The 25,310-nt window shown below is 38.1% G+C and overlaps 1 long non-coding RNA gene across 1 annotated transcript; it reads left to right on the top strand.

Moving 5' to 3' along the window:
• Window positions 1-463: 463 nt before the first annotated feature.
• LOC140526208 (uncharacterized) lies at window positions 464-9,377 on the top strand. Its single transcript, XR_011974281.1, has 4 exons — window positions 464-524; window positions 670-847; window positions 7,908-7,956; window positions 8,996-9,377. It is a non-coding gene; the product is annotated as an uncharacterized lncRNA (long non-coding RNA).
• Window positions 9,378-25,310: the final 15,933 nt, after the last annotated feature.

Below are 25,310 nucleotides of genomic sequence, written 5' to 3'. Positions count from 1 at the left end.
TTGAATCCTTTGCTGTGTGGAAAAATGAACTTAATTCCTCTCCCTTGTATCTGTCAACTCTATCAAAGTCCTTCTCTTAGTGATTTAGGATTACATGGAAGTGACCTGGGTTTCTTGAAGGCACTGTCAAGTGCAAACTCTACTTGTTAGATCCTCCCAGGTTGGAAAGACTTTAAGGCTGGGTCCATTGATGTAGTATGTCTTCTTAGGATTTAGCCTAGCTAAATGTGGGGGAATTATCCATCCCCAGAAGGTTGACTATAAGATGGAAATTTTTCCTCAGTTACAATGACTCACAAAGACTGTCTCCAGTAGCATACAGGGGACTGATGTCTACATCCAGGTAGAGAATTTTCACATTGATGAAATTTCAGAGCCTTGATAACAATAATATTTCTACAAGTCAAGACCCAATTGCAGATTTCAGGTCTTTCCAGAGAAGAAGAATTGCACCATTTGAAACACCTGTGCTATTTTCAAGTGCTTTCCAAAGGGGAATAATCTTTTACACTCCAGAGAAGTTGGTAAATATTGTCACTTGGGAGTGTAGGGGATTAAGTTTGGGGCAAATAGCTTCAGGCCTATTTCTTACAAAGTAAGGTACAAAGTCTAACCTAAGCACTAGGTTTCATCTAAAACATTCTATAATGCTTCCTAATTTGTTTTCAGCAAAATCCCTACCCATACCTGCAGGACTTTCCAGCACAAACTAAGGGTTTGCCTGCCCAAATCTGAAGTTCACAGTCGTTAATCAATGTCCAACTCTTGCCAGGCTGGGAATCGATCATTCCCTTGCAACAATGTCTGAGCAACTTGCCAGTGGTTTTCAGTAATTCCTGTGTTGGTGGTAAGTACATAAATGATCGGGAAAAATGCAAATTGAATGGCCGTTCAGAGATATTTCATCAAAAGCAGGATGTGTTTTTAAAAAATCCTAAAAAGAGAGCCTGGTCAGTGTCACTTCCTGGTGTATCTCTAGCTGGACTTCAAACAGTAATTCCTTGTTTCCAGCCCTTTCTATAACAGGGCTAAATGTGATTGCAACTGAGGTACATTGATTAACCCAAAATAACTTTCCCTCAATTTACTGGCGGCTCAAGAACTCTCTGGAGACTCTGCTTTTGTTCTGAACGAGTCATTCAGGAGCCTTGGCTCCAGTCCTTGAGTAACTATTGAAACTGAGTGAACCAGAAAAATGTCAGGAACCACACAAGGACGGATAGTACAGTTTAATTAGTTTAGAGGGAGGGTTTCTCCCCTCTCCCCTCCCCAAGCATCATTCAGGCAAATTGTTTTTTTATGGACTTGTTAAAATAATTTCATGGTTGCAGTTTTGCTCTGGGGTAAACAGAGCAGAACCATAGGGGCTATAAAAGAGGGAGGCTGGCTTGAGGAATAGGGTGCATTCTCCTTGGCTAAAAAAAAAAAGTCTCATTTTATCTTCCTGCCTATGAGATGACGTCCTAAAAGACCAAATCTCCAGTGTCAAAAGCACTGCTGAGGTGTCTATTAATAACACTCTACATGAGAAATTCTTTGCAGACTTTAATCAGGAATTTTCCATAGTAACCGAGGCTGCCCACGGTTAGCCCAGCAACGGTGATTTTAATTCCACCCAGCACATTTTTTCAGTCTATCCCTGTAAGTGGAACAGTGCTCGCTGCACCATGTGAGCATGACGATGCAGAGTGTGAATCGAAAGACTGACTCCCCCCCCCCCCCCCCCCCCCCCCCCCCCCGGGAACCTTTCTCCAAGGATGTTGGAAGAGCCCCAGCCAGGAAGATAGCCCTTTACCACAGTCAAATGTTAATGGAAACAAGGGATAGGCATTTTGCATTTTATTTCTGGATCCTGGAGTCTAACTGGTCTCCCTGAGTCTATTTATATTACCTTCACTGTTAGGAGTCACTGTCCAAGCCACAATGCCTGATCACCCTGTACTTTAATGGAGTCTGATTACACAGAAAAGGGAAGGGAAACGGGAAATTCCAGGTTAGGGAGGTTTTTAGGTCATTAGGAAACATGGGGAGGAGAACCAATAAACATGCTTAAAATTATGAAAGATACACAGCCTACTGGGGTCTCTGTACTGAGGATTAGCTTTAGGCATTCTAACTCAATTTCAAATTGGGTAATTCTGCTACGCTCAAGGCCCCTTTTAATTGTCAGGTGACTTGAGCCTAGGTTTGGGTTCATCCAATTAACCAGTTCTAAATTCGCCTAATTACAGTATCATTCTAACTATATCTGTCCATTTTTCCTACAAGAAAAGAAAGAAAGACTTTGTGAAATGAATGAATAAAGCATTAAATGCTCACTATGTGTAAAGCATTGAGATTATAAATAGTCCCTGCTCTCTACAACCTAGACCTTCCTAAAATTAGATAAACTATGCTTACACCATTTCATTTTACCAGGTTAATAACCCTTTCAGAAAGGGGAAATAGGCTAGTCTGGCATTACTTGTTTTTGACAAAGCTGGGTTGACTCTTTGCAATCAATCATTACTTCCTTTTCAAGATGTTCAATAACTATCTATTTATGAATATTTTCTAAACTTTTTCCTGAAATCAAAGTGAAGTTCACTGGCTTATTGTTTTAGACTTTATTTTCTTCCCTTTTTTGAAATTGAGATATTTGACCTTCAATCCCGTAGGACCTCTGCTATTCTCTATGATCTTGCAAAGATTCACTGAACAATAGTGATCTATACAGAGGTTCAGAAATAATATTAACCTACTCTAATAGAACCTTAAAGGATGGGGAGCCTGTAGCTTTGAGATCACAGTGGCCCTCTAAGTTTTCAAGTGAGTTCCTGATTCAGGCAAAGGACTGCACTTGAGATCTGAGAGGGTGGCCTTGAGGCTGCAGATTTCCCACCCCTGGATGGCTCATCTAGGTGATTTTCCTCTTCATTGGAATTGTTTCTCTTGTATCTTCAGAATTTCATTCCATAGAATTGTCCTGTTGTGAGCTGACTTCCCTTGTAGAATTTTAGTCCATAGAATACTACCTATTTTTTCTTTTGTACCTTTTAAAATATGCTCTTTCCATATCTAAGCTACATATCAAATTATGCCTGATTTTCTTCTCTTTATGGAGAGGTCACTTCTACACAGAGGTATGCTGGTAAATGTTTAACAACAAACTCTAGGGGAGGAGGAGGAAAAATGACCTATTTTTATCTTTAATATGTATTATTAACATTTTTCCCACCACTTTCTTGATCCTAGGCAATCCAATAAAACAATAAATCACTTCTGATATGTAGCCTTTGCCAATTTCCAAGGTGTAAATGCTCACACTGAAAATTTAACAATCATCTCTCCTGAGATAGGAGCTGAGTCCAGAACACCCCAGCTTCTACTGGAGATTCCTACCATTTACACCCCAGAAATCAGTCTCTCCTTGTTGCTTAGAGTCAGATCCAGTACAGAATTTCCTCTTATTGATTCCTCTATCTTTTGAAGGATAAAATTATGATGAAGGCAAATCAAGACGTTATCAACTGTTTTACCCTTAGCTGAGAGAAAAAATCCAGTATATATCCAGAAATTTGAATTCCCCCTATATCCTATCTCAGCCCCAGGTCTTTTCCCTTTTTCTTCCCCAGGTGAGTGATATCAGTGGTGTCAAACTCAAATAGAAATGAGCCACTAAACCATGTAAAATGATCCTTGCAAGCATACAACTTAGGAAACCATATATTACCATTATCTATGTTCTATTGTATTTTTTAAAAAATACATTCAATATGTCTCAATTACACTTTATTCTGGTTCAGCAGCACTAAGGATATTGTGCATTTTGCCTGTGAACCACATATTTGACACCTCTGGGCTATATTATACTCTCACAAGATGGCTTTTGTTTCTGCTTCTGTGATTTTTACCCAAATGTCCTCCACCACAAAAACTTTTCTTTATTTCTTCACAAGAATATATCCTCTGTTTATTGTTTATCTGATTGGTGTGCTTTTTAAACATCACATTCATTAACAGATATATCCTTCCCCCTCCATTCCCCAAGGAGCCTTCCTTCATGAAAAATATTATAGTATATTAATATACAGGGCTATTTTCTTTCCATTCTCATTTTCACTTTTTCTATTTCTTTTGAATAAATTCTAACCTCCCAGAATAATGTTCCAGCCATATGTCTCATCCACTAGATCTTATGATTCCTATGAGGTCAAAATTGTCCTCCTTATATTAAGATCTCTGGTTCATCTTGCTTCTCATCCACTCTTTGTTACTTTGTATATAGGCATTTGAGGATAATATTTTAATGCTAATGTATTTCTTGTATTTTGTCTCCTGTGAATTACTGGGTATCTCAAATGCATTTCTTCATACCTATTCTCTTCTGTATCTAACTTGGTGGATATAAATAGTCAGTTTTTTCCTTCTTCCTTTATATTACATTTCACTTCCTTTTCATTTGATTTGCAAGACCCTGGGAAAATAGATTTCTAGCAGCTTTTGTTAGGTACACTCTGTCTTTGGCCAGGACTCTGTCATTCCTACATTTAAATGCAATCCAAATTCCATCCTTACACATCATCTCCTTAATGTCGTTTCCTGATGTTATAATATAGTCCCAGTAATGCTAGATTATAATTATGTTCCACATAAAATATATAACATGAATAATCATTATTTTAACATTTTAAATGCCTCATTTCATCACTCCACCAGTGAGATGACTTGAGTTCTAATAATAAGACAGCAACAGTATGATTTACATTTATTTAACCCTGTAATGGTTTACAAAGTAATGTGCAATATGCTAGTTCCTTTGACCTCAAAAGCAGGCAGTGCTCAAGGGTAGGTGTTATTCTGCTTAATAAGCAGGGAATGTAGGAATTGAGGCTGGGGAGCAGGTGAGAAATGGGCGGAGTGGGGGTGGGGGAGTTCAATGAGTTGGCAAAGGTGTTGAGACCAGTAAGCTGTAGAGCTCAATTCCAGGAGTTCCTGATTCCATATTTTTTTCTTACTGAAAATTTAAGAGAAAAGAGATGCAGAAGTAACAGGGAGAATTTCCTTGAATACCTACAATAGTTCATTCAGAACTAGAAATATTGTAGCATTGTTATTGAAGAGACAGTTGTGGTGAGGCATCTTGGTGATTCTAGCTACTAGGAGGCTGATTCTGAGGCTGGTGCATCTTTATTTAGTGGAGGAGTTCTATACTACATTGGGCTAAGTCAGTTAGATGTCTCTACTATGTCTGACATTAATACAGTGAGCCCAGTGCAGGGGTGGTGGTGGTAATTGACTAAGAAGGAATCAGAAATGGAGCAAGTGAAAGTTCCCATGTCAATCAGTAGAGGGATTGGCCCATGAATAACCCCTGTACTTCCAGCTAAGGCAAGAAAGGGAGATCCAGTCAAAAAAAAAATAATTGAAGAGATCCTGTGGACATCAAACTAAGGTCATAAGACATTTTTGTGTTTACTTTGTGTAATCTTAACACAAAAGAAATGTCAGTTTTTATTATTTGACATACATGTGATGCATATAATAGATGTTCAATAAAATCATTTTTGAATGGGCAAATGAATGAATAAATCATTAAAAAGCATCTCTTTTATGGCTCTGGTAGTGCTATGTGCTGTACGCTATATTGGACAACTTAGTGGGACAGTCCCTGCTTTATAGGGGCTCACTATTACTGTTATTGTCATCACTGATATAAAACAAGTTAGTAATAACAATTAATAATGGCAACCCTGACATATACATAGGGCTTTGGAATTTTAATATACGATACATACTTTATTCATTCAATATACATTTACAAAGCACATACCATGTGCTGAGAGAGAGAAAAACTTCAGATACAATACAATATATATATATATATATATATATATATATATATATATATATATATATATATATAATGTTTTTTACAGTGTAGGAGGGGGATAAGAGAACAGCACAAATAATATATAATAGTGCATAAAAAGTAAACTAAAAAGATGTAAATCTCTAGAGGTCTGAGAAGGTTTGTTAGCCATAGGCAGCTTGGTGGTACAGTGGACAAAATGTTGACTGGGCCTGGAGTTAGGAAGGACTGAGTTCAAATCCAGCCTCAGACATTTACTAGCTGTATGACTCTGAGCAAGCCCTTTAACCCCTGTGTGCCTCAGTTCCCTTAATTGTAAAATTGGGATCATAATAAACTTACCTCGCTACATCATACCTATCAGATTGCCTTATGTGACAAAACAGGAAAATGGTAAATGTTGGAGAAGATGTGGGAGAGTTGGAACACTAATTCATTGTTGGTGGAGCTGTGAACTGATCCAACTATTCTGGAGAGCAATTTGGAACCATATCCAAAGGGCTATAAACATGTGCATATCCTTTGACCCAATATTACTGCTTCTAGTGTTGTATCCCAAAAAGATCATAAAAATGGAAAAAGGACATCCATGTACAAAAATATTCATAGCAACTCTTTTTATGTTGGCCAAGAACTGGAAATCAATTGAGGAATGGCTGAGCAAGTTGTGGTAAATGAATATAATGGAATACTATTGTGCCATAAAAAATGACAAAAGTGGACTTCAGAAATACTTGAATAGACTCAAATGAACTGATGCTGAGTGAAGTGAGCAGAACCAGAAGAACACTGTACACAGTAACAGCCACAGTGTGTGAGGACTGTTTTTGATGGACTTAGTCCTTCACAACAAGGCAAGGACCTAAAACATTTCCAAAGAACTCATGATGCATAATAGACTTACCTCACAGAGTTGTGAAGATCAAATGAGATACAGTGCCTGGAATAGAGTTTGTGCTTGAAAAATTTTTATTTTCTACTTTCTTTCTTCCAGGAAGTTGGAAACACTTTTCTGAAGGGGATAACATTTGAATTAAGCTCTGGATAGTTGGGAATTTAACAGTTGAAGAAGAGGAGGACATTCAGGACATAGGGATAGTCATGTGCAAAGGCAAAGTGGTGGGAGAGCCCAGTGCATACTGGGAGGGTAAATCATAGTCTCATTTTTAGACTTGGATTTGGAGTGTGGAATATGTGGAAGGAAGTCATTTGAGATAAGTCCAGAAAGATTGAGTCATAAGATTGTGGAATGTCTGCCTGAATATCAAACGGAGGAGTTTTAAGTTTACTTATTAGACAAAATCATTTGCTCCTCACAACAGCTCAGTGAGGTAGCTAGAGCAAGAATCATTGCACCTGTTTTATAGATGAGGGTGCCATGGTATAGACTACAAAGGAAGGCTCATTATACTGGGAGTCAGGAGAACTCCAGCCTCAGCTGTGCTATGTGAATTTCTCTGAGCCCTTAACTTCAGAAATGAAGGGCGAACAACAATTTCCTATGTTATAAAATGAGAGATTGGGTCTTTACTAGTCTTAAGGACCCTTCCAATTCTAGTCCAGGTTATGGATAATTAACTGAGGTTCTGGGGGGGTCAATTAACTTGCCCAAAGTCACACAGTAACAGGCAACATGAAAAAGAGAATGACAATACATGTCAAACTTCAGAGGAATGAAAAGAATGATATACTAAATAAAACAAAGTATTATTTCAGTTTTAACCTACCAGAAACTAATCCACAAAATAGATTATCTGTTGCAAATTTTAATCCTGGGCTACCTTCCTCCTGTCACCAGGACTGTTTTCACCTACCATCAGTTGGCATGTACTTTAGGAATGCAAACTCAATTTAATATCAGCCTAAGCATAAGGTTGTTGGGAAGGTAATTGTATTGCCAGAAAAGATCATGTAATAAATTCCAAGGCCAAATAGATATGCATTTTGGATTCCTTGACTGGCCAAGTGTGAGGCTGATGGAGCATGAGCTGCATCTTTCAGAGGAAGAATCACTCTTGCTTTGATACGTACCTAAATCTGGTCATCTGTTTCCTAGATATGTTTCCTGGGTCACCATGAAGCAAAGACTGCTAAAGAGAGGACAGGTAAGAAGAACCTGATTATCACGTACTAGATTATCACATTATCAAAAGCAAATGCCCTGAAGATGGGTTATCTAAAGATCAAGCAAGAAATCAACTAATAATATCTCTTAATTAAAGTACCTACTATGTGTCAATATGCTGGGGATGCACATACAAAAATAAAGCTATGCTTGCTCTAAAGGAGGCTACATCATCCTTTTTTAAAAAAGCAAAGAATAGCACACATTAACTGACTCCACAGAGGAAGGATAAGTGTACATAGGATCATAAAATTTAGATGGCCCAATGGGAAATGGAGAGATGCATGCTGGACATAAGTAGAGTGCATCATGTGACCACTAATGACTTACATGCAAAATATGGTATAAAGAACATTGTCCAAGAAATGCATGATCTGAAATAAAGTAGGTTGTCAGGTAATTATCAATTTTATATCATATCAAAAATGTAAACTAATGCCAATTAGACTACAAGAACTCTCCATTCTTTTGATCCTGTGTCCTCAGGATACCAGCAAAGGACAGACTAAGTTTAGTGCCCAAAGAGCAATCTAGCTGAGTATGAGAAGGCTCATCAACTGTAGCTTGCAACGAGACCATTAATTTTCTGGTTATGACAACCTATGAAACAAATCAAAATAAAAATGGCCTCTGTTCCTATGAGATGCCGTGCCAACCTTCTTCTTCCTTAGTGACATTTGTGGAATGGTCAAAAAGCAGCAATGAATGATAAAGGGTATCATTTTTACCTTTTCTATAGATATTAACTTGAAATCTTAGTCCAATGAGCAACAAATTTATACTACTAGAAAATCTAAACCACACCATTATTGAGATTCTAAAGTTCTATAATTCCAATATCCTGACATTTGCATAATAAATTTCAACAGGAGACCAAAGAAAGTTGCCACTAAATGGAAAGATGGCTCATATATTCTTTGGAGAGGAAAGCAGGGGGGCTGAAATGGTTGGTCTCCTCATGTACCAATAATGCAATAAGAAACATTATTTCATGAAATACTTGTTATCTTGTCTTGCAGTGCTCATGAAGAGAATAAGCAAAAAGGCAATCAAGAAGATAATTATAACTTATGTGTCAACATCTGTTACAAAGGATGAAGAGATAGAAAAATTCTGTGGAAAGCTAGACAAGATCTTCCAAATCAAACTAAAAAACACTTTGATATTTAGTGACTTCAGTGCAAATGAAGGTACAAAGAATAGTAAAAACATGATCATATGACTTACATTTGACTATGACTCAGATCTGAAAAATGACAAAGGTCAAATATTTATATGAACTGCTTACAACCCTCACACCTATATATCATGAAGACTTTGTTACAAAAGAGAAGCAGAAGGTACTCAACATTAAGAACACTGAACATCACTGAAAAAAATAGTAAATTGACTATATTTTAATAGATTGGAACTGACTGGTTACTAATGTGGAAGTCATATCAGAATCATCATTGTGTTTCATGCCCTAGATAATGTAAAAGATCAACTTTAGATGAGGAAAAAGGTTGCAATATTTTTGGATTTTTAATTGACTGTTTTTTCATTGATATGAGTATTTCCTACAACAGTGCAGACTACAACTCATTCATATTTCCTTATCCAGTGCCCATCTCCTTCCCTAAATTCTACACAAGATAGTCCACCCAATCTTCTGAGAGTCTTTCTTGACAACGTATGGAAGCCAATAAAGTATACAGGAGTCCTCAATACTTTAGTCCTTTGCCTTCTTATCTTATAGTTAGTTAATCATGTCATGCTAGACTTCAACCCTGAATTACTTTGAATTTCATCTGCTACCTTTGCTTCCATTCACACGCTACAGAAGGGAGCCAGAGAAGTTATAAAACAGTGTTGACTGGGTCCACTATAACTTTGTTACATAATCTCAACTGAACTCTCACTGAAGCAAGACAATCCTTTTACATATCTCTAATAATTCACTTTCCCACTCACAACACCTGCTATTCTAAAACTCTTTATCCTTTATAATCCTCCCACCACCTCATCTCAGCTGTGAACCTTTCCTCATACTTCACCAAAAAAGCTGGTCATTTGCAAAGAGCCCCTCTGTCTTCTTTTTTCTATTACATCACAGATATCTTCCACCATTATTCCCTCTTTCATCCCATCTTCTCTAGCAAATTTCTCCCACTGTTATTCTCACTCTGTTATGAGTTATCAGTCTTTCCCTATCTTCTGATTACTTCTTTTCTGCTTATAAATATTTCCATGTTGCTCCTGTCCTTGAAAATCCCTTCCTTAATCTAACCATGCCTGTTAGCTATCCTCCTATATCTTTCTTCTCTTTTGTGACTAGTCTTCTTAAGAATTACCTTATATACTGCATGCCTTAATTTCCTCTCCTTTCCCCTTTTTATAAATACTTTGTAATCTAGCTTCCTGCCTCACCATTCAATAGAAATTGCTTTTTAAAAAATCAACAATGATCTCTTCTTTGCCAAATCTAATGACCTTTCCTCAATCTTCATTTTTTTTTGACAACTGTGCAGCTTTTGACAGTATTAATAACCATCTTCTCCTGGATACTCTCTCTTCTCTAGGTTTCATGACACTGTTATCTCTTGGTTCTTCTCCTACCTGTCTGACCATTCCTTCTTAGTATCTTTTGTTGACTCTTCATATAACACATCACTCCTAACTTTGGGTATCTCCTGGGTCCTCATCCCCCATTGCATCCTGGGCCATCTCCAGTTATACTGATGACTATCTAGCCACTGGACCCAGATGGCTTTGGAGGAGAAAGTGAAGCTGGTAACCTTGCACAACCCTCCCTTACTCAAATAAAAGTCAATTGCAAGTCATGTCATTGTTTCTCCGATTTCATGGTCCTTTTTGAAAACAAAAGACAAACACTATCTTTTGGTTATGTTATCATGGATTAAATTTTCAGCTCCATGCAGATTCCCAAATCATTATATCCAGTATTAGTCTCTTTCCTGGGTTCCATTCTCTCATAAAATGCTTCTCAGGCATCTTGAAACAGATGTGTCATAGACATCTCAAACCAAGTCATTTTTCCCCCTCAAATTCTCCCCTCTTCCAAACTTCCTTCCAATCACTCATACTCTCAACTTAGGTTTCATCCTCATTCACACCCCTCTTATTGACAAATATTGTCATTTCTACCTTCACAATATCTTTCATGTTTCCTCTTCTCTCTGCTCACACAACTATCACCCTAGTGCAGGCCCTCATCAGTTCACATCTAGATTATTTAAATAACCTTTTGGCCGGTCTTCCTTTAGATCTCATTTTATTCCAACCCATCTTCAACTCAGGTACCAAATGATTCTTTTAATGTACTAGTCTAACTATCTTTCTTTTTCTCTCTGTCTCTTTACCTCTCTCTTTTTCTGTCTGTCTCTCTCTCTCTCTCTCTCACACACACACACACACACACACACACACACACACACACACACACACACATACATGTCAATAGATTCTCTAATTACTCCCTAGTACCTCTAAGGTCAAATATAAAATCCTCTGTTTCACTTTTGAGACCTTTCACAATCTGGCCCCTTCCTATGTTTCCATTTTTCTTACACTTTATTCCCTTCCACATACTTTAATGATCCAGTGTCACTGGTCCAATTACTTTTTCCTGAATATATCATCTCTATGCCCCATGCCTAGAATGAAATCCTTCTTCACCTCTACCTGGCTTTCTTGGCTTCTTCAAGAGTCAGCTTAAATCCCCAAATCTTCAGGGGACCTTTCTCAATTCCCTGATTACATGGTCTGCTTCTCTCCCTTTCTGGGAGAGATGACATCCTTTATGCCACTTCTATTACATAATTCTTCACTGATAGTATGTTTTAGCCTACCTATGCCCACTATGTGCCTCCTCTTCACCGATGAGGTAACGTGTACTTTAAGCTCTTCTTGACACAATGGAATAACATCACTGGAAAAATACTGACATTAAAAGATAGATATGATTTCAAAGAGAAACTTGAGGGGGTACAAAGTACTTCATAGTCTCCCAACACATTCCAGTTTGTCCTACTCCTCCTACTCAGTTTTGGTCCCAGTTAATTCTTCATTCTAAGATATACGTACTGATAATATATCTCCATGGTCTATGCATCCAGCCACATAACATTGTTTTGACAATAGGTATTTAAGAAGAAGACTCTGTGAATAATGAATATCTTCAACTTGACCAATTCAAAAGGTTGTTAGGAACAAAAAAATGGGAAAGGAATAAAGGTAAAGATATTATCATTGGAATTTAACTGATATATATTTGACTAGTAGAATTTAACTTATATAAAATAATAGCCACAAGAAGACCCAAAACAACCCAGAACATAATTGAGTGAATCAATAATAATCAATAATCAGAGAATATATGACCTCCTTTCTAAGTGAAAGGTGGCAATATGAAGAATGACATTCACTGGGAGGACAAATTCATTTTTAAAATATTAAAGAGGAGGATGGTGGAAAATGATAAGTAATATTGTCTCATAAAACAGTTAATTATGACGGAAATAAAACAAGCCTGCAGAAAGTTTGTCGCAACATTCTAGGAACATTAATAGATGAAACCAACATGAGAACAAAAAAAATAGTAAAGGTGAGATGGAACAAATTTGTCAGTTTCTTGAATGATTTATCTTTATCTTTAGTGACAGAAGGACTACCACATTTTGGTCCCAACACCTCAAGCCCTGTAATACCATGTGAAGATATAGGAGTGGACTTTAAGAAGATAAAGTTAAGAAGAATGCCTAAACCCAGCCAAGTATATAAGGAAAATCTTAACTGGAGGTGACAAAAATATGAAAGTATTACTTGATTATAAGTTATTTGAAGGAAGAAAGATACCAACTCCCTCCTTTGCTCAACTATGGGTGATATTAATACCTAAAAAAAGATAATAGGATGAACATCTACCCTATATACCTACTGTCTCATCTTTACAAGAGCTATGCATATTGAGAGAATCCTTCTTGAAAATATAAGAAACAGGAAGACTTTTACAAATTAGTTTTTACAGCAGACCATGTTTTCTTCTAAAGTTTTTTTAAAAAATGCATTTTGTTTTCCTACCACAGTTATTTCTGGCTGTATTCTTCACCTTCTATCCCACTACCTTGACTCACTATCTAGAGAGCCTTTCCTTTAAAGAAAAAAGAGTTAAACAAAGTCATTAAGGCAGTGACCCTCTCTTACATACCATTTCACTCTCATGGTATTACTTTTCTCCACAGAAAGGAAGGAGGTATATTTTTTCCAATCATTTCCCTGGGGAAAATATTGGTTATTACAGGTTGTAATGCTTTAGGTTTTCTTTTCATATTTATTTGCGTCATTCTAGTCATTATGAAATTTTTTTCTTATAGATCACATGGTACATATATAATTGAATGGAACATAAAGAAAATGTAAGGTTCTAATCTATTTATTGTTTCTGATTATAAAGAAAGCATTTGATTTCATCAAGAAAATGAAGCCTTGGGAGCCAAGATGGTGGAGTAGAAAGACAGACATACACTAGCTCTTCCCCCACAGCCCATAAAATACCTGTAAGGAAAGACTTTCAGCAAATTCTAGAACAGCAGCAGAAGCCACAAAACAATGGAGTGGAGGAGATTTCCAGCCCAGGGTGACCTAAAAGGCCTACGGGAAAAGTCTGTCACACCAGACATGGAGCAGAGTCCAGCCCAGCCTTGGCCACTAGGTGCAGCACTGGGAGGAGGACCTGAGCAGGCCTAGGGAGCAGAATCCTCAGGGTAGTAGCAGTGGTTTGCAGATTCCTCAACCCACAAGCTCCAAAGGTCAGTAAGAGGGTTTTTTCAGTTGGCCCAGAAGGGAGCAGGGCCTTCCCATAGCTCCAGCCTCAGGTGGCAACAGCTCCCACAGCAGCCTGCATCCATTGTTGGATGGTAAAGCCCCTGGGGGATCTAAGCAGCTGATCTTTACCTCAGTCTTGTGTGGAGCCCTTACTCCACCTAATGCTCTGGGGGAATTGAGCAGCTGATCTTTATCTCACACTGAATGGTAGCCCTGCCCACCGCCTAAAGCCCCTGGGGGAAATGAGCAACTTATTTGAATCTCAGACCCCAGTCCTGGCTTGGTGGAACTGGAGGTCAGGTGGTTGTGAAGAGGAAACTAATATCACAGATTCTGGGTACAAAAGTTTCTTGTTTCTCCCAGACCAGTGTACATGCTTGATTATGCCACCTTGGAGGAACTGAGATCTTACAGATCCCCAGAGTATACCTTACTCTTGACAAAGGACCCAAAAGTCAAGTAACTGGTTGGGAAAATGTCCCAAAAAGGGAAAAAAATAACACTATAGAAGATTACTTCCTTGGTGAACAGACATCTTCTCCCATTCTTTTGGATGAGGAAGAACAATGCTTACCATCAGGGGAAGACATAAAACTCAAGGATTCTGTATCCCAAACATCCAAAATAAATATTCAGTGGTCTCAGGCCATGGAAGAACTCAAAAAGGATTTTGAAAATCAAGTAAGAGAGGTGGAGGAAAAATTGGGAAGAGAAATGAGAGAGATGCAAGAAAAGCATGAAAAACAAGTCAACAACTTGCTAAAGGAGACCCAAAAAATGCTGGAGAAAATAACACTTTTAAAAATAGGCTAACTCAATTGGCAAAATAGGTTCAAAAAGCCAACGAGGAGAAGAATGCTTTAAAAAGCAGAATTAGCCAAATGGAAAAGGAAGTTCAAAAGCTCACTGAAGAAAATAGTTCTTTAAAAATTAGAATGGAACAGATGGATGCTAATGACTTTATGACAAACCAAGAAATCACAAAACAAAACAAAAAGAATGGAAAAAATGGAGGATGATGTGAAATATGTCTTTGGAAAAACAACTAACCTGGAAAATAGATCCAGGAGAGACAATTTAAAAATTATGGGACTACCTGAAGGTCATGATCAAAAAAAGAGCCTAGACATTATCTTTCATGGAATTATCAAGGAAAACTGCCCTGATATTCTAGAACCAGAGGGCAAAATAACTATTGAAAGAATTCGTAGATCACCTCCTGAAAGAGATCCAAAAAAAGAAACTCCTAGGAACACTGTGGCCACATTCAAGAGTTCCCAGGTCAAGGACAAAATGTTGCAAGCAGCTAGAAAGAAACAATTCAAGTATTGTGGAAATACAATCAGGAAAACACAAGATCTAGCAGCTTCTACATTAAGGGATCAAAGGACATGGAATATGATATTCTAGAAATCAAAGCAACTAGGATTAAAACCAAGAATCACTTACCCAGCAAAACTGAGTATAATACTTCAGGGGAAAAAGTGGTCTTTCAATGAAATCGAGGATTTTCAAGCATTCTTGTTGAAAAGAGCAGAGCTGAAAAGAAAATTTGACTTTCTAACACAAGAATCAGCAGAAGTATGAAAAGCTAAACAGTAGAGAGAAATCATAAGGGACTTACTAAAGTTGAACTATTACATTCCTACATGGAAAGACAATGTTTGTAACTCTTGAAACTTTTTTCAGTATCTGGGTAGTTGATGGGATTATACACACACACACACACACACACACACACACGCATGCACACACGCACACACACACACATATAGAGAGAGGGAGCAACAGAGAGCACAGAGTGAGTTGAATAGGAAGGGATCATATCTTAAAATTAAAGGGTGAGAGGAATATATTGGGAGGAGAAAGGGAGAAATGGAATGAGGCAAATTATCTCTTATAAAAGAGACAAGAAAAAGACTTTTCAATGGAGGGGAAAAGGGAGGAAGTGAAAGGGAAAACATGGAGCTTACTCTCATCACATTTGACTCAAGGAAGGAATAAAATGCACACTAATTGTAGTATAAAAACCTACCTTACAATACAGCAAAGTGGGGAACAAGAGGATAAGCAGGGTGGGGGAGATGATGAAAGGGAGGGCAATGGGAGGAAGGAGCAATTAGAAGTCAACCCTCTTGGGGAGGAACAAGATCAAAAGAAAGAATAGAAGAAATGAGGGTCAGGATAGGATGGAGGGAAATATAGTTAGTCTTACCTAACGTGACTATTATGGAAGTCATTTGCAAAACTACACACATATGGCCTTTATTGAATCGCTTGCCTTCCCAGTGGGGAATGGGTGGGGAGGAAGGAAGGAAGAGAAGTTGGAACTCAAAGTTTTAAGAACAACTGTTGAGCATTGTTCTTGCATACAACTGGGAAATAAGAAATACAGGTAGTGGGGTATAGAAATTTATCTTGCCCTACAGGAGAAAAGAGAAGGGAGGGATGTTAGAAGGGAGGGCAGATTGGTGATAGGGGTAATTAGAATGCTTGACCTTTTGGGGTGGGGGGAGGGGAGAGATGGGGAGAAAATTCGGAACTTTTGTGGAAATGATTGTTGAAAAAAAATAAATAATTTTTTTTTAAAAAAGAAGAAAATATAGCCTTAAAGGCTCTCCTCAGCAAGAAAGAAGTCTCTCTTGAACATATACTATGTGTCTCTAAAAGATACTTTGATAAGTAAAATCACAGAAATCAAGAATCCTCTGATTAGAAATGTCAAGTGAAAAATAGTGAAATGTATGCTAACTGGAGATATTCTCCACTGTTGTGGAGAATGTTCAGTGCCAGATCTAACTCTAAATGGAACTCCCTATAGATGGGATCCTTTTGCTGACATCATTGTGCTAATTGCATCAAGCTTTAGAATACTATTTGACCTCTTTGATAAGATCCTTGATTACTCAAAAGAGGTTGGCTAAAAAATTCCTCCAGGAAATACTAAATGGAAGAAATGTGACTGTCATCCAGACTATGACATACAGTCTCATTGCTAGTCCATTGAGCTAGATATCAGTGGCCACATCTGGGCCAGCCATACAAATGGACAATGAATAGATCCAAAATTGAATGGGAGAAATAGAGTGAGCTGGATGCTATTTGCAAAACTGTGCAAAATTTTGAACAATCTCAAGTCATTTCCTGGCATAAATACCCATCTTTTAAACACAAATATTCTCCTGGAAATGGTGTAAATCACTGAATATCACAATTACCAAAGAATCAAAGGCATAGATGATCCAAAGGGTATGAAAAGATGCATTCTAGGTGTAAGCAAACTGCATAATCTTTCAATGATGATCTATAAGCAAGTGGAATAAAATATTATTGAGGTCACATAAAAATTTAAAGAAAAGGTGGGATAGCCATATAGCAAAGTGGCAGTATAAGAGATAACTTAAGCATGCCACTACTTCCTAAGACATATAAAAGAGTTCCATTACATTAGGTGCAGAAGAAGATCTCTAAAACTACATTGACTTTGTCTCCTGTGGAGGATCTAGGAAAGACTACAGAAAAGGAGATAGGAAAGGAGAATTGGAGGCAGAGGAGTTTGGTGGAGAGGAAGTCAGGAATTTCTGGGTCCAAATCTTGCCTCAGACAGGTCACTAAAACCATTCCATGCTTCAGAGTCCTCATCTGTAAAATGAAGTGGTTAGACTTGGTCTGTGATCTCTGGTCTAAATTTGTAGTCACCTCAGATGAAGAACTCAGGATGAGAAAGCATAAATGAATTGCCATCTATACTAATAGAGGGAAAATCTATCTTGTTGAATTGACTAAAAATTTGGAATACCTTGTATTGAGCCAAAATCTGATGGCTTGTAACATCTCCCCATTGCTCATATTCTTCCAGGGGTCAAGAAAAAACAAATCTAATCCACCTACTCAGGCTATTTGAACTGGGCTCCTCCTCCCTGAGGACAGAGATGGGGAAGATATAGAGACAGTCATCAAGAATGATTGATGAATCCTTGCATATAGCCCCTAACATCAAAGAAATTCCACTAATGTATATTTATCCTTATCCAGCCCCTATATGATTGAGTGTTCAAAGGTACCTGGTGTCTGCTTTTCCTAGTTTCATAAAAGCCTCTAGCCTCCCCTAGTCTACTTCAGGACTTCTCCACTTGGGCTTCTCCTAATTAGTGTATATCCTGTATAGGTTCAATTTCCTGGCTATCATTTCACACAGCCAGGCCAAGACAGGGGACCAACAGTGGTGATGAGGCAGACACATGTGCCCTTTTTGTATCTTTTTATTGTAAATGATGGCTGTGAAAGATCTTTGTGGTTCTAATAGCCTATATCCTTCTAATTCTGACATTCTATATTCTGTGTTCTAAACTCCCTCATAGTTGTATCCTTCTCTCTTCTTTTCGGTAAGGCCTCTTTCACCACTGATATCCAATAAGTCTAGAAGATCAGATTTTCCATACTGGACCATAACCATAATCTTTCTAGTCCAATTTAGTATTCTGTCTCAGGAAGCAGGTACAAGAGGAAACCACTATGTGATGCTATAACTGTTCTTGATACCAATCTTTTTTCTGTCAGTGTGATAAATAGAAGTCTCTACTTAGTGCCCACTTATATGCAGAGTACAGAATCAATACAATATAAGATCCTTAAGGAGACTATTTTGTTTTTTGCACCTTTAGTACCTTACACATAGTAGGTACTGTGTAAATGGTTATTGAATTGGGTATGAGAATATATAAAAGAAAGAAAAGACAGTCATAGATCTTGATGAAAGTAGAATCAAAAGTATATTTTTAAAATCATTTCTTATTTGTTTATATCATTCTTTTAAAATTTTGAGTTGCAAATTTCCTCCCTCCATTTCATATCTCCAACACACACTGAGAAGGCAAGCAGTATGATATCAGTTATTCTTGAGAAATCATGCAAAATATTTCCATTATAGTATAATGTTATTCTACCACAATCATATGCTACAACTCCTCCAGTTATTTCCCCAATCAATGGGCATCCTCTCAATATCCAATTCTTTGCTATCACAGAAAAAGCTTCTATAAATATTTTAGTACATATATGTCCTTTACCTTTTCCTCTGCTTTATTTGGGACACAGATCAAATAGGGTATTGCTAGGTCAAAAGGTATGCACATTTTCATAAACCTTTGGTCATAGTTTCAAATTGTTCTCAAGAATGCTTAGAGTAATTCACTAATTTTCCCTTCTCCTTTCCAGTATTTGCCATTTCTAATGAATATGAAGTGGTATCACAGAGGTTTTTTTTAAAATCTACATTTCTCTAATCAATAGTGGTATAGAGTATTTTTTTTTCATATGACTATAGGTAGTTTTGATTTTGCTTTCTGAAAGCTTCCTGTCCTTTGACCATTTCTCAATTGGGGAATGGTTTGTATATTTATGAATCTGATTTCGTTCCCTATTTATTTGAGAAATGAGTCTTTCATCAGAGAAAGTTGCTGTATTTTCTTTTACTTCATTGTCTATGGCACCTTTTAGCAAAATGTAGTTTCTCTGATTACTTCTTTTAATCAGGTCTATTTTTGTTTTTGTGTTGTCTGAGATCGTGATAGCTACCCCTGCCTTTTTTTTTTTTACATTAACTGAGGGATAATAGATTCTGCTCCAGCCCTTTATTTTAGCTCCATGTATGTCTTTCTTTTTTAAGAGTGTCTCTTGAAAACAACATATTGTTGGATTCTGGTTTCTAATCCTGTCTGCTCTCTGCTTCCATTTAATGGAGGAGCTCATCCCATTACATTCACAGTTATAATTACTAACTCTGTATTTCCCTCTATCCTATTTTCTTCTGTTTATCCTTCTCTCTTTATACTATCCCTTTCTCAAAAGTCTCTGGTAAAGTTTTGTCATTTGCTCATTTTTCCACCCTATTTCTTGACTTTGAATTTTTATGTTAAAGTTGGCCTCTGCTCAGCTCAGGGTGGGGAGACACCATCCCAAGCTTCAGGATTTTTCCGTGCTGTTTTCCATGAGAGTCGGCAAGTTTTCAATGTTTCCAAGGTGGTATCTTTCTGGGAGAGATGCGATCACTGCTCTCCTGGTCTGTACTCTTGTCTTTATCCAGGAAAACCCCCTGCTCCCCTGCAGCCACAAGCACTAGCACAAATCTCTGCCTTGAAACTGTAACCCAGGTTCTTATCTCCTTTTTGACTGACCATAAGTTATCTTCTCCCTACTGGAACTGTGACTCAAAGCTACTTTTGATTTAGAGATAGTCCATCAGTGCCAGCTGCAACCAGTGCTAGCCAAGGGTCCCCTGTGATCTCATTCTGACCAGTTATCCGACCCCCTTGCCTTCTCTAGGTGGAGAACTCTGAAAGCTGCTATTGTGGAGTCTGTTGCCATTGTTGATCCAAGATCTACCTTTGGGGCTCCTGCTCTGCTCTGGACCTGTGCCCACCCCCATGTTACACACTTCTCCTGTCAACCTTCCAAGATGTTCCTCAGACCTTTCTGAAGCCACACTGGCCCTTATTCCAGGTGAAGGATTAGCCTATTAAGGAGGACTCTAGCAAGAATCTTGCCAGCAATGAATAAGAGAGGGATCCCCCTGTGATCGTCGCAGGACAATCTATTCCCTTTACCCTTATAGAGATGGACAATGGAGGCAACCTTGAACTCCCCGGAGGTAACCTCCTTTTGTCATATAAGCTAGAAAATTTCAATCAGCTTTTATTTGAGCAATGGTCCCCCTTTCTTGTAAATCTCAGCTGGAATAGAATCAGCACCAGGTACTTTACCACATGAAAGGAGCCTAACAGCCCTCAACACCTCTTCTTCAGTTGGAAGTTCATCTAAGGAGGGATTGACTTCAACCTGAGGTAAACAGTCAATGGCCTCAGCATTGGTTGATGATGGTCTCTTGAGAACACTATGGAAGTGTTCCCCTCATCTCTCTAGGATCATGTCTTTATGATTAATCAATGTGGCTCCATCAGTACTGAGTAGTTATGATGTACTATAGGTTTTTGGTCCATAAATACCTTTCAGGGAATCATAAAAGCACTTTGAACTGTTACTATCAACATAAAACTGAATTTCATCTGCCTTCTTACTGAGCCAGGAATCCTGCATCTCTCTAAGCTTTGCTTGTATTTTGCTTGTGATGGAATTAATTACCACCTTCTTAGAGGTGGACGAACTATCCTGCTGGTAATTCCTGTGGAGTTCTCATTTTTCATTTAGCAGCTTCCGAATTTCCCCATCATTTTCATCAAAACAGTCTTGGTGTTTGCAAGTGTTCTGACCCAGATGAGCAAATGCAGTGCTATACACCAAATCTCTGAAAGCTACCCACTCCTCTTCTACTCCACTATTGCCAATTGTCTGTTGGCTCAACATTCCCTCCAAGTCAGCAACAAGCTCTTCTTCTTATTCTGGTAGTCATTTTGCCTTTAGGCTTCTGCTTCTGTTGAATATGAACTTGAGCTTGGAGAGAATAAGTCTATGATCAGTCCAGCACTTTGCACCACACATTGCCTTTGTTACTCTTACATCTTGTCTGTCTCTTCTCCTCATAATCACATAGTCTATTAGATGTCAATGTTTGCTGAGAGGGTGCATTCATGAAGTTTTATTGCATTTAGGTAAATAGAAGACAGTGGTGGTGATGAGAAGGTCATGCAATACGCAAGTCCTCAGCAGTAATTGACCATTGTTGTTTCTGTTTCCAACTCCATTCCTCCTTAGGACTCACTGCCAAGGGTAGTCTGAGTCTACTCTAGCATTAAAGTCACCCAGAATTGGCTTGTCCTCTTTTGGCACATTGACGATAAGGGTCTCTAGGTCTTTATAAAACTTTTCTTTGACTTCATTAGGGTTTGTCATGGTGGGAGCATAGGCCCTGATGATGGTGGCATGGTATTTTCTTGAGAGTGGAAATTGCATTGTCATGAGGCTGTCATTCAGTCCTCTTGGCAGGCATACCAGCTTGCTGAATAGATTAGTTTTGATTGCAAAACCCATGCCAGCTTCACAGTGCTCTCCTTCACTGCACCTACTCTAGAAAAAAGTGTATCCAACTCCAACTTTAGTAAGCTGGCCTTCATTTGCCAACCTTGTTTCACTTAGGGCTGCTATTTGGATGCAATATCTGTTGAGTTCTCTTGTAACAAGAGCAGTTCTTCTTTCAGGTCTACTGGATTTTGTGTTGTCTATTAGTGTGCACACATACCATGTGCTGATGGTGAGTGGAATCATCTTTGCAGATGTTTTTGTACATTTTGTACATTTTTTTGTTTCAACAGCATAGTGTGATTCCCCACCTGCTGCAGTATTAGTCCAGAGTTGGGTAAGCAGACAATGTTTAGGGCACCTTTTCTAGCCGCCTTCCTCATGCCAGGAGATGAGCAACGCGATCCTTAAAAGGCTGCTCAGACACAGGAGGCTGCCAAGTCCCACTGCTGCTTGCAGTGAGAAACGACCCTATGGCCTGGGCTGCCTGTGTGCAGGGTTGTGACTACAGCTCCCAGTGTATCCAAACCTGCTGCTTCATCACTTGCCTATTGCCATGGCACTTTTAGGCCTAATAGTGAAATGGTATAGGTGATGTCTTTTGATTCGTGGTTAAATTGGATTTAAATGAGGCAGAGTTGCACAAAGTCATCAGCCTCACTCTCTCCTCCAGAGACATCATAATCAAGTGATAGGACAGAGTCAAGATGGCTGGTGATGGCTCAGGATGCAGTGGATGACCTTGGTGTCTTCAGTGTCTAACCAAGCTTTAAGTGCTCTGCATTGCCTGCTTCATCTACCTTCATGGTCGTTGGAACAAATTGTTCTTATTAGCCCATTCCACCACAGGAAGTCTTCACATGCTCGAGGCAGACACCCCCCAACTCACCAATAGGCTAATATTTACTATACATTCTCAGAAAGAAGTATAGACAATTTGTACTCTGCTAACTCCCCAAAACAAGAATCTCAATAACAAAAAATTTTAAAATTGTGAAAAAAGAGTCCAATATGAGTTACTTTTAAGGGATGAGTTGTGTATGCATATGTTTGTAGGTGTCTGTATATGTATGGTTTATAAAATTTAGAAGGAACACATTAAATATTTTTATAAAAATTTAAGAATGCCCAATGGTTTCTAGTTAGCATTTGCAAATTTAAGGGAGGCAAAGTATCTCACCTTTGAGAAAAATCCAAGTTTTAAGAGACGATTATTCTTCCTTTAAAATGAGTGAATGATTTATTATAAGATTAACTTTAAACTACTACCAGACATAACCAATTAAATTTACTTTGTGACTATTATCATTTGAATAAATGCATTTCAACACATAAAATATCTATAACAGCTTGTCAGTCTCTCCCCCTCAGTCTGATTTGCCTTTCTTTGTTGATTCATCCCTACACATTTTTCTCTTTATGTGGTTTATATTCTGTTCTTCTGGTCTCATCCTGTTCCCTTGGTATTATTTTATACTAGGACAATACTCCAAAGAGAGCAAAGAAAGAAAGAGGACGTATGTGTACAAAAATATTTATAGAAGCTCTTTTTGTAGTAGCACTAAACTGGAAACTCAGGAAATGGTTAAACCAAATTATGACATATAAATGAATATTATTGCACCAAAAGAAATGATGAAATGGACAATGACACAGAAACCTAGGAAGACCTTGTGAACTGATGCAAAATGAAATGAGTAGAACCTCAATTCACAGAATAACAACACTATGAAGGTTTGAGAGCTCCAACCAATGCAATGACCAACTATGATTCCCAAGGATTAATGATGAAACATGCTACCACCCCTTGATAGAAAGTGATGAATTCAGGATGCCAAATGAGACATACATTTTTGGAAACAATTAATGTGGGGATTTGTTCTGGTTGATTGTACATATTTGTGACAAAAATTTTCCTTCTCCTTCCCCATGACAGTCCTCAACTGGGAGGAGGGAGGGTGAAGAAGGATAGGGTTATGAAAAAAAAGAAGAGAAAGAAAAGAGGGTCACTGAGGTATCTTTTTCACACAGAGAAGAAATCAGAAGGGATGTCGAAAGAAACACAGAGAAGCAGGATACCCTTGAAAGGTGTAGTTTGAATTTCTTATACTTAAAAAAAAAGTAAGTTATATATTAAGAGGAATCTGTAGTATCCTGTGTAATCTTCTTTTCCTGTCCTACTATATATGGAAATACCCATTTTATTTGGTCTTTGTAAAGTTAACAATAAAAATAATTTTAAAACTATTTCATATTTGTTTTTCCCAGGTTTCCTTGAATTTCAGGATTTGGAATTGAAAAGAATCTTAGAAATCATAGAATTATAGGATTATAGCTTTAGGGCTAGTAGTAGCTACAGAGGTTATTTAGTCCAAGTCCCTCGTTTTACTATGAATAGAACATTGGGCCTGGAGTCCAGAAGACCTTGATTTAAATCTAGCCTTAGGTACTGACTAGTTATGTGATCCTGGGTAAGTCACTTAACTACTATATCAGTTTGCTCAACTGTAAAATGGAGATAATAATAGTGCCTCCTTCTCAGAGTTGTGAGAATCAAATGAGATAAAATTGTAAAGTGCTTAGCACAGTGACACAGCCACATAGAAGGCACTTAATAAATGTTTGTTCCCTCTCTCCTTTTCCTTTACGCCTGAGAAAATGGAGGCATGAACAGTAGGTGACTTGCACAATGTCACACAGAGAGTAAGGCTGGAGCTAGGATTCAAGCCCAGCTACTGACTTCAGCTCCAGTCCACTTTTCATTACACTCAGCTGCTTCTGGCTGTGCCCTCAAGCTCATCATCCTTCTCCACATTTCAGTCTGTGGATCTATCACAATTTATTCAGTCATTGAGGGGGTGGGTTTGCATTTTTAATGGAACACTCACTACTGAAACAATCATTCTGCTAGCCTGTGCTAACAGAGAATTTGATTCAATGGCAGTCTCTGGGTGTCAGACAGAGGTATTTAGAGGACATCTAACATAAGGCATTGTAAGTCCTGAGAGCACTTTGCCAGTGTCAGCCCGTGCCTGCTTTGCAAAGGGTATTTTGTTTGTAATAAAAACATCAAAGCTCAAATATTTCCCCATCATGGGGTGCAGTTAATACAGTGCTAGATCTGGCATCAGAAAAACCTGAGTTCAAATCCAGCCTCAGATACTTACTAGTTGTGTGACCCTGAGCAAATCAGTTCACCTCTGTCTGCCTTGGTTTCCTCCAATGTTAAATGGGAATAATAACACTACCTCCCAGTGCTGTTGTGGTTATCAAATGAGATAATCTTTGTAAAGCACTTAACATAGTATCAGGCACATAGTAGGTGCTATGTAAGTGTTGTTATTATGATTAGTATTATTATTATTAAAATTCAAGTACTTAGATTCCTATCATGGTCAGGAGATTCATGGGAAGGAAACTTATAGATCATCTAATCTGAGCCCTTCATTGTACAAAGGATGAAACTGAGGCACTAAAGGGTGGAAGGTCATACAAGTAATAAATAACAGAATTACCTGTTTTCTTTCCACTACA

The sequence above is a fragment of the Notamacropus eugenii genome, chromosome 1 (genome assembly GCF_028372415.1).
Source record: "Notamacropus eugenii isolate mMacEug1 chromosome 1, mMacEug1.pri_v2, whole genome shotgun sequence".
NCBI lineage: Eukaryota > Metazoa > Chordata > Mammalia > Diprotodontia > Macropodidae > Notamacropus > Notamacropus eugenii.
The sequence above is the reverse complement of the archived record's forward strand: the minus strand, read 5'-3'. Positions and strand labels throughout refer to the sequence as shown.